Raw genomic sequence first — 16,483 nt, 5'->3', positions numbered from 1 at the left:
TGACTTTGCAGAGTCTCACATCAGGCCAATGTGGAGCCCCTCTAAAGATCTCCTACGGATGTGAATGGGGAGTGGGTCCATCCGGCAAAGTCGCAAGGTAGATTAATAGGCACTGACATTGATTTTGACAAGTCAACCCCAAGTCAAAGGTACTTAGAAAAAGCTCTGGCCCAGTCTTGGGGCTTTTCTTCTCCAATGGAAAGGCTTTCTAGCCTCAAAGACGCAATGGGCTGTCCTACATGTTCACAGTGGTGGTGTGTACGGCTGAAGAAAGGCATGTCTTTGGGTGGACTTGACCCACATCTGAATGTATTCACAGAGATGGTTACCATGGCCTAAAGCAGCACCTTTTAGCACCTGTCAGGCCAGGGAAGCCACATGTGTCCTGCCAAAGAGCATTGGTGGTTCAGTGGTAGAATTCTCGCCTGCCACGCGGGAGGCCCGGGTTCGATTCCCGGCCAATGCAATTATGCTCACTTTCTATCCAGCTATCGCCTCACAGGTAGCTCAGTATCCCGCCGCCCCCAGATATCCAGTACCTTGGAAGGTGTCAAGGCTCATGTGTATTGTCTAGAACCTGCTAGTCGGTGTGAGCCTTTTTGAAACCACCTCCTTCAAATGACATCATGGAAAGCCATGGGGCCATACCGAAGGAAATGGTTGTTAGTCGCCCACGGACATGCTTGGAGGTGCCACTCTGCCACCAAGGGTTCCATGGATAACACCAGAACCCTCGCTACTGGCTGGAGAAGGAGCTTCTTCCCAAGGGATTCTGCTGTCCAAAGTCTCAGGAAAGAAAAAAGGGACCTCTGTGGAGGAAGAGTGAAAACCTTTGAAATTGGGAAAATGGAGGCTGTCTTGGTGTCTAGCGGCCACAGCCTAACCCATCAATGCTGACACGGGGAGGTGCCTGGAGATATAGCTATCTAACGTGGTAGGTGTTCTGATGCCATCTGATGGTTGGTTTCCAGATTGCATTCTGGGTGATCTTAGATGTATATACAGCATTTAAATGTGAAGCTGCAAGTAGTAAAAAATGAGGAAATATATCTATGCTTTGAGTCTGTGGAATGTAGACCTAATGTGTCATGTCAATAAGCAGCGTACGGGGTAAAAAGGTGATTTTTAATCCTTTGCGCTTGAAGATTGCATCTCTGGCAACAGTGCTAGTGAGAGAGGCAATTGTTGGTGGCAGTGAAGGAGTTGATTGCTGGCAGGTGGTATATAGCACTGGGATGCTGCATTGTGCTGTGCTGAATGAAACACAGTTACACAAAACAGATGGTGGACTTTATGCCGCGTAGCACATAAGAGAGCAGTGATCAACGAGAGCGCAAAGAAAGCACCGGAGCCAAGGGGGATTAGCTCAAGTGGTAGAGCGCTCGCTTAGCATGTGAGAGGTAGCGGGATCAATGCCCGCATCCTCCAAAGGAAAGCCCTCACGTGGGGTGACCTGCTTTGGATTTTTTTTTTCTTCAGGCTCGGCACTGAGCGCTGTGGGAAAAGCCTCGCCTCTCTAGTCAAAAGGCCAAGCAGGAGTCATCCTCGTAACATGTGCCATGGCGTTGACACTCTCGGGCAGATGTGGCTTCAGCCCATAAATTGACACAGAAGGACTAACACAAAGCATAAAGTGCTTGCTTTGCCTGCCAGAAGTCGCGCAAGGCAGTGTTGGACCAAAGTAATCTATTACCCAAAGCACGGCCAGCCTTCCATGGCCAAGAGACAATGTTCCATTAGTGCAAAAAGTGCAAGTGCCATGTAGAAGCTGAGAGGTTTCCACTGGTTTTATCACCACAATCACGTCCCACTTCCTTGACACAGAAGTGTCACAGACCCAACCAGAACAGGGCTTTTGGAGGGAACTAGGGGCTAGCCTTCTGCCCACTGATTAGGGCCCATGGAGAGAGCAGATCATTCTCCAATGATGGACAACAACGCGATGAACGCTGAGAGCGAGGCTTGGATTACAACTCTGTATAAAGACAATAAATCTTCCCTTGCGGAGTGGATGGAAAGATGTCATATTAACCCGGTACAGGTCAATGGTCAGAGGAAATATGGTGGCCCTCGTGCAGACTGGGTTGGAGAAGATCCTCTGTTTGGGACAGAAATATTTATCAACAATCTCCCTCAAGAAATCTATGAATAGATCAATGAATTCCACAGTTCAGACTGTTGGAATATTGTATGAGTTTTGTCTTAGGATGGAAAGATTAGACAAGTGAAAGCAAAGAGCTGAAAGACAGCACGTGTAGGGGACTTGGCGCATTGAGGGCTGGGTTTGTTGCCGGGCTGTCTGCGGTGTGCTCCCCGATTAATCAAAGCATTTTCTGGGTGAAAGAAAGCCCTTTGCCTAAGCAAAGAAAGAGAGATTGCCAGAGAAAAAGGTCAACTTAGCAGAGGATGGTTTCGATCCATCGACCTCTGGGTTATGGGCCCAGCACGCTTCCGCTGCGCCACTCTGCTCCAGGCCGGAAGACCCAGCAAAAATAGGAGGATGTAATATGCTACCGGTCCTACGGGACAAAAACTTCAGGAAATTCTTTGGCTGGGAGGCAACCTCGCCTGCCGCTCCACGGCCACTTTCCACATTCTGCTTATAGAAGGCTTTCATGGGAAAAGATCGGTTCCTCTCTGTTTCAGGCAGCTCCTATTGACTTTGCAGAGTCTCACATCAGGCCAATGTGGAGCCCCTCTAAAGATCTCCTACGGATGTGAATGGGGAGTGGGTCCATCCGGCAAAGTCGCAAGGTAGATTAATAGGCACTGACATTGATTTTGACAAGTCAACCCCAAGTCAAAGGTACTTAGAAAAAGCTCTGGCCCAGTCTTGGGGCTTTTCTTCTCCAATGGAAAGGCTTTCTAGCCTCAAAGACGCAATGGGCTGTCCTACATGTTCACAGTGGTGGTGTGTACGGCTGAAGAAAGGCATGTCTTTGGGTGGACTTGACCCACATCTGAATGTATTCACAGAGATGGTTACCATGGCCTAAAGCAGCACCTTTTAGCACCTGTCAGGCCAGGGAAGCCACATGTGTCCTGCCAAAGAGCATTGGTGGTTCAGTGGTAGAATTCTCGCCTGCCACGCGGGAGGCCCGGGTTCGATTCCCGGCTAATGCAATTATGCTCACTTTCTATCCAGCTATCGCCTCACAGGTAGCTCAGTATCCCGCAGCCCCCAGATATCCAGTACCTTGGAAGGTGTCAAGGCTCATGTGTATTGTCTAGAACCTGCTAGTCAGTGTGAGCCTTTTTGAAACCACCTCCTTCAAATGACATCATGGAAAGCCATGGGGCCATACCGAAGGAAATGGTTGTTAGTCACCCACGGACATGCTTGGAGGTGCCACTCTGCCACCAAGGGTTCCATGGATAACACCAGAACCCTCGCTACTGGCTGGAGAAGGAGCTTCTTCCCAAGGGATTCTGCTGTCCAAAGTCTCAGGAAAGAAAAAAGGGACCTCTGTGGAGGAAGAGTGAAAACCTTTGAAATTGGGAAAATGGAGGCTGTCTTGGTGTCTAGCGGCCACAGCCTAACCCATCAATGCTGACACGGGGAGGTGCCTGGAGATATAGCTATCTAACGTGGTAGGTGTTCTGATGCCATCTGATGGTTGGTTTCCAGATTGCATTCTGGGTGATCTTAGATGTATATACAGCATTTAAATGTGAAGCTGCAAGTAGTAAAAAATGAGGAAATATATCTATGCTTTGAGTCTGTGGAATGTAGACCTAATGTGTCATGTCAATAAGCAGCGTACGGGGTAAAAAGGTGATTTTTAATCCTTTGCGCTTGAAGATTGCATCTCTGGCAACAGTGCTAGTGAAAGAGGCAATTGTTGGTGGCAGTGAAGGAGTTGATTGCTGGCAGGTGGTATATAGCACTGGGATGCTGCATTGTGCTGTGCTGAATGAAACACAGTTACACAAAACAGATGGTGGACTTTATGCCGCGTAGCACATAAGAGAGCAGTGATCAACGAGAGCGCAAAGAAAGCACTGGAGCCAAGGGGGATTAGCTCAAGTGGTAGAGCGCTCGCTTAGCATGCGAGAGGTAGCGGGTTCAATGCCCGCATCCTCCAAAGGAAAGCCCTCACGTGGGGTGACCTGCTTTGGATTTTTTTTTTCTTCAGGCTCGGCACTGAGCGCTGTGGGAAAAGCCTCGCCTCTCTAGTCAAAAGGCCAAGCAGGAGTCATCCTCGTAACATGTGCCATGGCGTTGACACTCTCGGGCAGATGTGGCTTCAGCCCATACCTTGACACAGAAGGACTAACACAAAGCATAAAGTGCTTGCTTTGCCTGCCAGAAGTCGCGCAAGGCAGTGTTGGACCAAAGCAATCTATTACCCAAAGCACGGCCAGCCTTCCATGGCCAAGAGACAATATTCCATTAGTGCAAAAAGTGCAAGTGCCATGTAGAAGCTGAGAGGTTTCCACTGGTTTTATCACCACAATCACGTCCCACTTCCTTGACACAGAAGTGTCACAGACCCAACCAGAACAGGGCTTTTGGAGGGAACTAGGGGCTAGCCTTCTGCCCACTGATTAGGGCCCATGGAGAGAGCAGATCATTCTCCAATGATGGACAACAACGCGATGAACGCTGAGAGCGAGGCTTGGATTACAACTCTGTATAAAGACAATAAATCTTCCCTTGCGGAGTGGATGGAAAGATGTCATATTAACCCGGTAAAGGTCAATGGTCAGAGGAAATATGGTGGCCCTCGTGCAGACTGGGTTGGAGAAGATCCTCTGTTTGGGACAGAAATATTTATCAACAATCTCCCTCAAGAAATCTATGAATAGATCAATGAATTCCACAGTTCAGACTGTTGGAATATTGTATGAGTTTTGTCTTAGGATGGACAGATTAGACAAGTGAAAGCAAAGAGCTGAAAGACAGCACGTGTAAGGGACTTGGCGCATTGAGGGCTGGGTTTGTTGCCGGGCTGTCTGCGGTGTGCTCCCCGATTAATCAAAGCATTTTCTGGGTGAAAGAAAGCCCTTTGCCTAAGCAAAGAAAGAGAGATTGCCAGAGAAAAAGGTCAACTTAGCAGAGGATGGTTTCGATCCATCGACCTCTGGGTTATGGGCACAGCACGCTTCCGCTGCGCCACTCTGCTCCAGGCCGGAAGACCCAGCAAAAATAGGAGGATGTAATATGCTACCGGTCCTACGGGACAAAAACTTCAGGAAATTCTTTGGCTGGGAGGCAACCTCGCCTGCCGCTCCACGGCCACTTTCCACATTCTGCTTATAGAAGGCTTTCATGGGAAAAGATCGGTTCCTCTCTGTTTCAGGCAGCTCCTATTGACTTTGCAGAGTCTCACATCAGGCCAATGTGGAGCCCCTCTAAAGATCTCCTACGGATGTGAATGGGGAGTGGGTCCATCCGGCAAAGTCGCAAGGTAGATTAATAGGCACTGACATTGATTTTGACAAGTCAACCCCAAGTCAAAGGTACTTAGAAAAAGCTCTGGCCCAGTCTTGGGGCTTTTCTTCTCCAATGGAAAGGCTTTCTAGCCTCAAAGACGCAATGGGCTGTCCTACATGTTCACAGTGGTGGTGTGTACGGCTGAAGAAAGGCATGTCTTTGGGTGGACTTGACCCACATCTGAATGTATTCACAGAGATGGTTACCATGGCCTAAAGCAGCACCTTTTAGCACCTGTCAGGCCAGGGAAGCCACATGTGTCCTGCCAAAGAGCATTGGTGGTTCAGTGGTAGAATTCTCGCCTGCCACGCGGGAGGCCCGGGTTCGATTCCCGGCCAATGCAATTATGCTCACTTTCTATCTATCTATTGCCTCACAGGTAGCTCAGTATCCCGCCGCCCCCAGATATCCAGTACCTTGGAAGGTGTCAAGGCTCATGTGTATTGTCTAGAACCTGCTAGTCGGTGTGAGCCTTTTTGAAACCACCTCCTTCAAATGACATCATGGAAAGCCATGGGGCCATACCGAAGGAAATGGTTGTTAGTCGCCCACGGACATGCTTGGAGGTGCCACTCTGCCACCAAGGGTTCCATGGATAACACCAGAACCCTCGCTACTGGCTGGAGATGGAGCTTCTTCCCAAGGGATTCTGCTGTCCAAAGTCTCAGGAAAGAAAAAAGGGACCTCTGTGGAGGAAGAGTGAAAACCTTTGAAATTGGGAAAATGGAGGCTGTCTTGGTGTCTAGCGGCCACAGCCTAACCCATCAATGCTGACACGGGGAGGTGCCTGGAGATATAGCTATCTAACGTGGTAGGTGTTCTGATGCCATCTGATGGTTGGTTTCCAGATTGCATTCTGGGTGATCTTAGATGTATATACAGCATTTAAATGTGAAGCTGCAAGTAGTAAAAAATGAGGAAATATATCTATGCTTTGAGTCTGTGGAATGTAGACCTAATGTGTCATGTCAATAAGCAGCGTACGGGGTAAAAAGGTGATTTTTAATCCTTTGCGCTTGAAGATTGCATCTCTGGCAACAGTGCTAGTGAGAGAGGCAATTGTTGGTGGCAGTGAAGGAGTTGATTGCTGGCAGGTGGTATATAGCACTGGGATGCTGCATTGTGCTGTGCTGAATGAAACACAGTTACACAAAACAGATGGTGGACTTTATGCCGCGTAGCACATAAGAGAGCAGTGATCAACGAGAGCGCAAAGAAAGCACCGGAGCCAAGGGGGATTAGCTCAAGTGGTAGAGCGCTCGCTTAGCATGCGAGAGGTAGCGGGATCAATGCCCGCATCCTCCAAAGGAAAGCCCTCACGTGGGGTGACCTGCTTTGGATTTTTTTTTTCTTCAGGCTCGGCACTGAGCGCTGTGGGAAAAGCCTCGCCTCTCTAGTCAAAAGGCCAAGCAGGAGTCATCCTCGTAACATGTGCCATGGCGTTGACACTCTCGGGCAGATGTGGCTTCAGCCCATACCTTGACACAGAAGGACTAACACAAAGCATAAAGTGCTTGCCTTGCCTGCCAGAAGTCGCGCAAGGCAGTGTTGGACCAAAGCAATCTATTACCCAAAGCACGGCCAGCCTTCCATGGCCAAGAGACAATATTCCATTAGTGCAAAAAGTGCAAGTGCCATGTAGAAGCTGAGAGGTTTCCATTGGTTTTATCACCACAATCACGTCCCACTTCCTTGACACAGAAGTGTCACAGACCCAACCAGAACAGGGCTTTTGGAGGGAACTAGGGGCTAGCCTTCTGCCCACTGATTAGGGCCCATGGAGAGAGCAGATCATTCTCCAATGATGGACAACAACGCGATGAACGCTGAGAGCGAGGCTTGGATTACAACTCTGTATAAAGACAATAAATCTTCCCTTGCGGAGTGGATGGAAAGATGTCATATTAACCCGGTACAGGTCAATGGTCAGAGGAAATATGGTGGCCCTCGTGCAGACTGGGTTGGAGAAGATCCTCTGTTTGGGACAGAAATATTTATCAACAATCTCCCTCAAGAAATCTATGAATAGATCAATGAATTCCACAGTTCAGACTGTTGGAATATTGTATGAGTTTTGTCTTAGGATGGACAGATTAGACAAGTGAAAGCAAAGAGCTGAAAGACAGCACGTGTAGGGGACTTGGCGCATCGAGGGCTGGGTTTGTTGCCGGGCTGTCTGCGGTGTGCTCCCCGATTAATCAAAGCATTTTCTGGGTGAAAGAAAGCCCTTTGCCTAAGCAAAGAAAGAGAGATTGCCAGAGAAAAAGGTCAACTTAGCAGAGGATGGTTTCGATCCATCGACCTCTGGGTTATGGGCCCAGCACGCTTCCGCTGCGCCACTCTGCTCCAGGCCGGAAGACCCAGCAAAAATAGGAGGATGTAATATGCTACCGGTCCTACGGGACAAAAACTTCAGGAAATTCTTTGGCTGGGAGGCAACCTCGCCTGCCGCTCCACGGCCACTTTCCACATTCTGCTTATAGAAGGCTTTCATGGGAAAAGATTGGTTCCTCTCTGTTTCAGGCAGCTCCTATTGACTTTGCAGAGTCTCACATCAGGCCAATGTGGAGCCCCTCTAAAGATCTCCTACGGATGTGAATGGGGAGTGGGTCCATCCGGCAAAGTCGCAAGGTAGATTAATAGGCACTGACATTGATTTTGACAAGTCAACCCCAAGTCAAAGGTACTTAGAAAAAGCTCTGGCCCAGTCTTGGGGATTTTCTTCTCCAATGGAAAGACTTTCTAGCCTCAAAGACGCAGTGGGCTGTCCTACATGTTCACAGTGGTGGTGTGTACGGCTGAAGAAAGTAATGTCTTTGGGTGGATTTGACCCACATCTGAATGTATTCACAGAGATGGCTACCATGGCCTAAAGCAGGACTTTCCTAGAGCTTCCAGGTGAGGGAGACCATGCGTGTCTTGCCAGAGAGCATTGGTGGTTCAATGGTAGCATTCTTGCCTGCCACGTGGGAGGACCAGATACAATTCCAACGCAATTTTGGTCTCTATATTTATCGCCCCACAGGTAGCTCAGTTCGCCCCCGATATTAATTATGTTGGTAGGTGTCAAGGCTCATGTTTATTGTCTAGAACCTGCTAGTCAGTGTGAAAGTTTTTTAAAACACCTTCTAATAACATCGTGAAAACCCGTGGGACCATACTGAAGGAAATTGTATTTAATCACCCGCAGACAAATAAGTGAGCAGGGATCAACAAGAGCGCAAAGCCAGAGCTTGAGCCAAGCAGTATTAGCTAAAGTGGTCTAGCTCACTTAGCATCAGAGAGGTAGTGGTATCAATGCTCTCATCCTCCAATGGAAAGCCTTCACTGGAGGAATCTCATACAGGTTAATGGTCAGTGGAAATATGGTGGCCCTAATGCTGACTGGGTTGGAGTTTTGTCTTATGATAGACACATTATACAAGTGAAAGCAAACACCTGAAAGGCAGCACGTGTAATGGACTTTGTGTATTCAGGGGTGGGTTTGTTGCTGGACTGTCTGAGGTGCGCTCCCTGATTAACCTCTCCCCTACCGCACTATAGCTGTAAGACAGCTGCAGTGTGGTTGTCTAGTACTGGGAGGACGTCCATGGATGTCCTCCCAGAACACACCACCTGTGTGCTCCCTATGGACATAGCTGATCATGTGATATGGTAAACGGCCAATTACAGCGGCCTTTTACCACGTGATCAGCTTTTTCCAAAGACACAGCAGATCACCAGGTAAATACAGTTGCCAGTTATCGGCTGCACTTTCATATGGGTACAGTGTTGCATGACCACGCAATTGTCAAAGTGCGACAGCGTTGAAAGCTAAAGACTGACCTGGGCAGGAAGGGGGTATAGATCCCTGTAGGCAAAGCATTTTCTTGGTGAAAGAAAACCCTTTGCCTAAGCAAGGAAACAGCTTGCCAGAGAAAAAGCCAACTTAGCAGAGAATGGCTTCGATCCTTCGACCTTGGGGTTATGGGCCCAGCACGCTTCCGCTGCATCCCCCAGCTCCTGGCAGAAAGCTGTAGAAAAAATAGTAGTATGTAATTTGCATCTTTTCATCAATTTTGGAGGGACATCCAGTTCTTGGTAACAGCATTGTTGTGCCATATTTCCTCCAATTGATGATGACTGTCTTCTCTGTGTTCCATGGGATATCTAATGCCTTGGAAATTCTTTTGTACCCTTCCCCTGACTGATACCTTTTAACAGTGAGATCCCTCTGATGCTTTGGAAGCTCTCTGCGGACCATGGCTTTTGCTGTAGGATGCAACTAAGAAAATGTCAGGAAAGACCTACTAGAACAGCTGAACTTTATTTGGGGTTCATCAGAGGCACTTTAAATGATAGCAGGTGTGTACTGACTCCTATTCAACATGATTTTGAATGTGATTGCTTAATTCTGAAAACAGCTACATCCCTAGTTATAAGAGGGTGTGCACACTTATGCAACCACGTTATCTTAGTTTTTTATATTTACTCACCTCGCCCCAAAATATTTTTTTTTTTTTTCGATTGAATTGTTTATAGGTCACATTAAAGGTACAAAAAGTTCTGAAATTATCTGTCTTTGTCTAATTTTTTTACATCACAGAAACATGACAATTGAACGGGTGTGAAGACTTTTATATCCACTGCACACTATATTGCTAAAAGTATTGGGCCACCTGGCTTTCCATGCACATGAACTTTAATGGCCTCCCAGTCTTAGTCTGTAGGGTTCAATACTGAGTTGGCCCGCGCTTTGCAGTAATAAAAGGTTCAACTCTTCTGGGAAGGCCATCCACAAGGTTTAGGAGGGTGTCTATGGGAAGGTTGGACCATTCTTCCAGAAGCACATTTGTGAGGTCAGGCACTGATGTCGAATGAGAAGGCCTGACTTACAGTCTCTGCTCTATTTCATCCTAAAGGTGTTCTATCAGGTTGGGGTCAGGACTCTGTGCAGGCCAGTCAAGTTCCTCCATCCCAAACTGGCTCCTCCATGTCTTTATGGACCTTGCTTTGTACACTGGCGTGCAGTCATGTTGGAACAGGAAGGGGCCATCCCCAAACTCTTCCCACAAAGTTTTGAGAATGATATTGTTCAAATGTCTTTGTATGCTGACGCTTTCAGAGTTTCCTTCACTGGATCTAGGGGGCCAAGCCCAACCCCTGAAAAATAACCCCACACCATAATCCCCCCTCTACCAAACTTTACACATGGCACACTGCAATCAGCCAAGTACCGTTCTCCTGGCAACCGCCAAATCCAGACACGTCCATCGGATTGCCAGACAGAGAAGTGTGATTGGTCACTCCAGAGAACACGTCTCCACTGCTCTAGAGTCCAGTGGCGGCATGCTTCACACCACTGCATGTGACGCTTTGCATTGCACTTGGTGATGTAAGGCTTGGATGCAGTTACTCGGCCATGGAAACCTATTCCATGAAGCTCTCTATGCACTGTTGTTGTGCTCATCTGAAGGCCACACCAAGTTTGGAGGTCTTTAGCTATTGACTCTGCAGACAGTTGGTGATTTCTGCGCACTGTGCGCTTCAGCATTCGCTGACCCTGCTGTCATGTGACGTGGCCTACCACTTGGTGGCTGAGTGGCTGTTGTTCCCAGTTGCTTCCACTTTGTTACAATACCCCTAACAGTTGAGCGTGGAATATTTAGTATCAGGGAAATTTCATGGATGGAATTATTGCACAGGTGGCAACCTATCACGGGACCACGCTTGGAGTCACTGAGCTCCTGAGAGCGACTTATTCTTTCACCAATGTTTGTAGAAGCAGTCTGCATGCCTAGGGGCTTGATTTTATACATCTGTGGCCATGGAGGTGAGTGGAAAACCTGAATCCAATGATCTGGAGGGCTGGCCCAATACTTTAGGCAATGTAGTGTATATATTGCAAGCATAGTGAGCATACGATATGTTGTACTGCAGTAAAATCCCAAGCAGTGTTGTCAGCTCTGACAAACTCTTCGATGCTGGACTACAGAAATGATTTTGTTCATACACTTTAATTTGACAGAAGGCATGTCTATTGCCTAAATATTGTGTGCTAAAAGATGTCTCTCTTTCCCATCTCAGGAGGTGGGGAGGTATGACATTCATGTGACTGGTGTGCAGTGAAATCAGACTAAGCAATTTCAGTACAAGACAGGAGCTTGTTCTGTATAATACTGAACATAAAAGGTCATTCACATCAGCAGGCACACATTCTGCTCTGTATAATGTGCCCACTGTTGGCCATTATGTAAGGTGAGCGTGAAGCATTAGTACAATATATTGTTTCCTTTTTTTAAGTTTAATAAAATGTCACAAAATGCAACCTCTTACCTTTTTCAGCTCACACCAACAGTACACACCAATTGCCTTGTCTATGTGTTTGGCCTGCAATGGGCAATGCTGTCCAACCCAACCCAAAAGGGCAGGTATGAACAAGCCCTAAGGCTGGAGTACGTCTTTGAAGATTAACTAACCAATGCTCAGTGATGGAGCAGTACGGAGTCTTCTGTGTAAATATGACTAACCCATATGATCCCACCACACTGATTTGTTCACACAGTGGTGAGTCCCTGTGAAACCCATTGAATTAGCTTGTACACTATATGGTCAAAGGTTTGTGGACACCTGACCATCACACCTAAATGAGCCCGTATGACATCTAATGCTAATACCATGGGTATTAGTATGGAGTTGGCTTCCCTTTTGTGACTATTACAGCCTTAATTCATCTGAGAAGACTTTCAAAAAGATTTTGGACTGTCTGGAAATGTGTACATTGAGAAGAGATTAAGGAGAATATGATCTCCATGTATAATACATAAGGGGGGGTGTGATCACCATGTATAATACATAAGGGGGGGATATGATCTCCATGTATAATACATAAGGGGGATATGATCACCATGTATAATACATAAGGGGGGATATGATCTCCATGTATAATACATAAGGGGGAATATGATCTCCATGTATAATACATAAGGGGGGATATGATCTCCATGTATAATACATAAGGGGGGATATGATCAACATGTATAATACATAAGGGGGGTATGATCACCATGTATAATACATAAGGGGGGATATGATCTCCATGTATAATACATAAGGGGGAATATGATCTCCATGTATAATACATAAGGGGGGATATGATCTCCATGTATAATACATAAGGGGGGATATGATCAACATGTATAATACATAAGGGGGGTATGATCACCATGTATAATACATAAGGGGGGATATGATCTCCATGTATAATACATAAGGGGGATATGATCTCCACGTATAATACATAAGGGGGGATATGATCTCCACGTATAATACATAAGGGAGGATATGATCTCCACGTATAATACATAAGGGGGGATATGATCTCCACGTATAATACATAAGGGGGATATGATCTCCACGTATAATACATAAGGGGGGATATGATCTCCACGTATAATACATAAGGGGGGATATGATCTCCACGTATAATACATAAGGGGGGATATGATCTCCACGTATAATACATAAGGGAGGATATGATCTCCACGTATAATACATAAGGGGGGTATGATCACCACGTATAATACATAAGGGGGGTATGATCACCACGTATAATACATAAGGGGGGATATGATCTCCACGTATAATACATAAGGGGGGATATGATCACCACGTATAATACATAAGGGGGGATATGATCTCCACGTATAATACATAAGGGGGGATATGATCTCCACGTATAATACATAAGGGGGGATATGATCTCCACGTATAATACATAAGGGAGGATATGATCACCACGTATAATACATAAGGGGGATATGATCACCATATAATACATAAGGGGGATATGATCTCCACGTATAATACATAAGGGGGGATATGATCACCATGTATAATACATAAGGGGGATATGATCTCCGTGTAAAATACATAAGGGGGGATATGATCTCCGTGTATAATACATAAGGGGGATATGATCACCATGTATAATACATAAGGGGGGGATATGATCTCCATGTATAATACATAAGGGGGATATGATCTCCATGTATAATACATAAGGGGGGGATATGATCTCCATGTATAATACATAAGGGGGATATGATCTCCATGTATAATACATAAGGGGGGATATGATCTCCATGTATAATACATAAGAGGGGGGATATGATCACCATGTATAATACATAAGGGGGATATGATCTCCATGTATAATACATAAGGGGGGATATGATCTCCATGTATAATACATAAGGGGGATATGATCTCCATGTATAATACATAAGGGGGGATATGATCTCCATGTATAATACATAAGGGGGGATATGATCACCATGTATAATACATAAGGGGGGATATGATCTCCATGTATAATACATAAGGAGGGGATATGATCTCCATGTATAATACATAAGGGGGATATGATCTCCATGTATAATACATAACGGGGGATATGATCTCCATGTATAATACATAAGGGGGGATATGATCTCCATGTATAATACATAAGGGGGGTATGATCTCCATGTATAATACATAAGGGGGGTATGATCACCATGTATAATACATAAGGGGGGATATGATCTCCATGTATAATACATAAGGGGGATATGATCTCCATGTATAATACATAAGGGGGGATATGATCACCATGTATAATACACAAGGGGGATATGATCTCCATGTATAATACATAAGGGGGGGATATGATCACCATGTATAATACATAAGGGGGGGATATGATCACCATGTATAATACATAAGGGGGGATATGATCTCCATGTATAATACATAAGGGGGGGATATGATCACCATGTATAATACATAAGGGGGGATATGATCTCCATGTATAATACATAAGGGGGGATATGATCTCCATGTATAATATATAAGGGGGGATATGATCTCCATGTATAATACATAAGGGGGGATGTGATCTCCATGTATAATACATAAGGGGGGATATGATTTCCATGTATAATACATAAGGGGGATATGATCTCCATGTATATTACATAAGGGGGGATATGATCACCATGTATAATACTTAAGGGGGGATATGATCACCATGTATAATACATAAGGGGGATATGATCTCCATGTATAATACATAAGGAGGGATATGATCTCCATGTATAATACATAAGGGGGGATATGATCTCCATGTATAAATACATCAGTGGTTCATATAGTGAACTCAGTGTAGAGTTATTCCCCCTGAGGTCATCACAGAGGACAAGGGGGCACTCTACGTCTGGAGTAAAATAAATGTAATCTCTAAACACAGAAAGGTTTCTTTACAGTAAGAGCTTTGAAAATGTGGAATAGACTCCCTCAAGAGTTGGTTGTGGCCAGCTCAGTGGATTGCTGTAGGAAAGTCCTGGATTCTTTCTTGAATACACAGAATATAACTGGATATAACATTTATAGGTAAAGTTGATCGAAAGAATATCCGATTGCCTCTCGGGGGATCAGGAAGGAATTTTGTTTTCCCTGCAGGAGCAAATTTGATCATGATTTTCGAGTTTTTTTTGCCTTCCTCTGGATCAACTGTGGGTATAAGATTATAACTTCTTTTTTTTCTTTTCTGGCTTTGTGCACAGAAGTACAGTCACGCTGTAACAGAAGAGCCATCTTCAAACTTCCAAGAAGGTAGTAAGAGCACAATTTTCTAAAATTCCCTTAAATGTCTCCTGTCCTCTCCAGGCTGCGGTCATCCCTGCTGCTTGTGCACCTTTTTTTTCCACACTTTTCCCTTCCACATAACTTTCTATTAATGTGCTTTGATACAGCACTTTGGGAACATCCAACTTCTTTTGCAATTCCCTTATGAGGCTTTCCCTCCTTATGGAGGGTGTCAATGATGGTTTTCTGCACAACTGTCAGGTCAGCAGTCTTTCCCATGATTGTGATTCCTACTGAACCAGACTGAGAGACTATTTAAAGGCTCAGGAACCCTTTGCAGGTGTTATGGCTTAATTATCTGATTAGAGTGGGACACTTTGAGCCAAGAATATTGCACCTTTTCACAATATTCTCATTTTCTGAGATTGTGGATTTGGGGTTTTCATGAGCTGTAAGCCATAATTGTCACAATGATGACAAATCACGGCTTGAACTATCTTGCTTTGCATGTAATGAGTCTATCTCATATATTAGTTTCACCTTTTAAGTTGCTGCACTGAAATAAATGAACTTTTGCAGATATTCTAATTTTTCGAATTTTATATCGATAGGCCATGGAATTCACAATGACATGCATCCAACATGCCACACTTCAACCATCTTCGGACCAGCCATTGTAACTAACTGAATGGTTGGTGCACCGTTAGGAAGCCATAGAAGACTCAATTTTCTTTCCTTCTTGTTGATGGGGGAATGCCTCCGGCAGTGCTATTGTGTTCTGCTGGTGGGGGGAGGGGGAGCCTTCCAGACACACAATGATCACCACTAGTGGCTAAAGCTGACGGCAGTAATTGAATACAAAAAATCCAACAGACTGGTTGTACCCAAGTCAATCAATGGATCAACTTAGGTACAATCAGCCTGCCCATACCCTGCTGAAGCGGCCGAATTTCGATCCATGTATGGCTGGCTTTATTCTGAGAGGATGTTTATAAAAATCATTGTTAGCAATACACATGCACACTCCAGATGAGCTCACAATGCCTGCGATCATGCTGCCATTAGACAGTGCAGATCACAGGAAAAATGAAGAATAGCTCTGTGCCTTGTGATCGCTGTGAACCAATTAACCGCTTCTGCGCCGCCTATAGCAAAAATATTGCTACAGGGCAGCACAGGTGCGCAAAATCACGTATACATACATGTGATTTTGTAGTTTCAGACGGGGCGCGCATGTGCGCCCTACCCACGCAGCCATTCGCAGCCTCAGCTGTCAATCACTGGGTCCTGGCCTGTGATTTCTCACCGGCATCCGGCGATCGCCAAGTATCTCCAACGGGGGAGAGACCTGTGTATAAACAACACAGATCTCTGCACTGTCACCTCCTGCACACTGCTTTGTATGGCTCTGCATAGCACAGCCATACAAAGCAGTGTGCT

General features: G+C 45.6%; 6 non-coding genes across 6 annotated transcripts; all 6 read left to right on the top strand.

Annotated features, from left to right (window-relative positions):
* Positions 1-395: 395 nt before the first annotated feature.
* Positions 396-466, top strand: TRNAG-GCC (transfer RNA glycine (anticodon GCC)). Its single transcript has one exon. It is a non-coding gene; the product is annotated as a tRNA-Gly (tRNA).
* An 889-nt stretch (positions 467-1,355) lies between these two features.
* TRNAA-AGC (transfer RNA alanine (anticodon AGC)) lies at positions 1,356-1,428 on the top strand. Its single transcript has one exon. It is a non-coding gene; the product is annotated as a tRNA-Ala (tRNA).
* A 1,624-nt stretch (positions 1,429-3,052) lies between these two features.
* On the top strand, positions 3,053-3,123 carry TRNAG-GCC (transfer RNA glycine (anticodon GCC)). Its single transcript has one exon. It is a non-coding gene; the product is annotated as a tRNA-Gly (tRNA).
* An 889-nt stretch (positions 3,124-4,012) lies between these two features.
* TRNAA-AGC (transfer RNA alanine (anticodon AGC)) lies at positions 4,013-4,085 on the top strand. Its single transcript has one exon. It is a non-coding gene; the product is annotated as a tRNA-Ala (tRNA).
* Positions 4,086-5,709: 1,624 nt separating this feature from the next.
* Positions 5,710-5,780, top strand: TRNAG-GCC (transfer RNA glycine (anticodon GCC)). Its single transcript has one exon. It is a non-coding gene; the product is annotated as a tRNA-Gly (tRNA).
* Positions 5,781-6,669: 889 nt separating this feature from the next.
* Positions 6,670-6,742, top strand: TRNAA-AGC (transfer RNA alanine (anticodon AGC)). Its single transcript has one exon. It is a non-coding gene; the product is annotated as a tRNA-Ala (tRNA).
* The last annotated feature ends 9,741 nt before the right edge of the window (positions 6,743-16,483 follow it).

Source organism: Staurois parvus, unplaced genomic scaffold (genome assembly GCF_062004578.1).
Source record: "Staurois parvus isolate SC_StPar_1 unplaced genomic scaffold, SC_StPar_1.0 ptg001130l, whole genome shotgun sequence".
Taxonomy (NCBI): Eukaryota; Metazoa; Chordata; class Amphibia; order Anura; family Ranidae; genus Staurois; species Staurois parvus.
The sequence above is the reverse complement of the archived record's forward strand: the minus strand, read 5'-3'. Positions and strand labels throughout refer to the sequence as shown.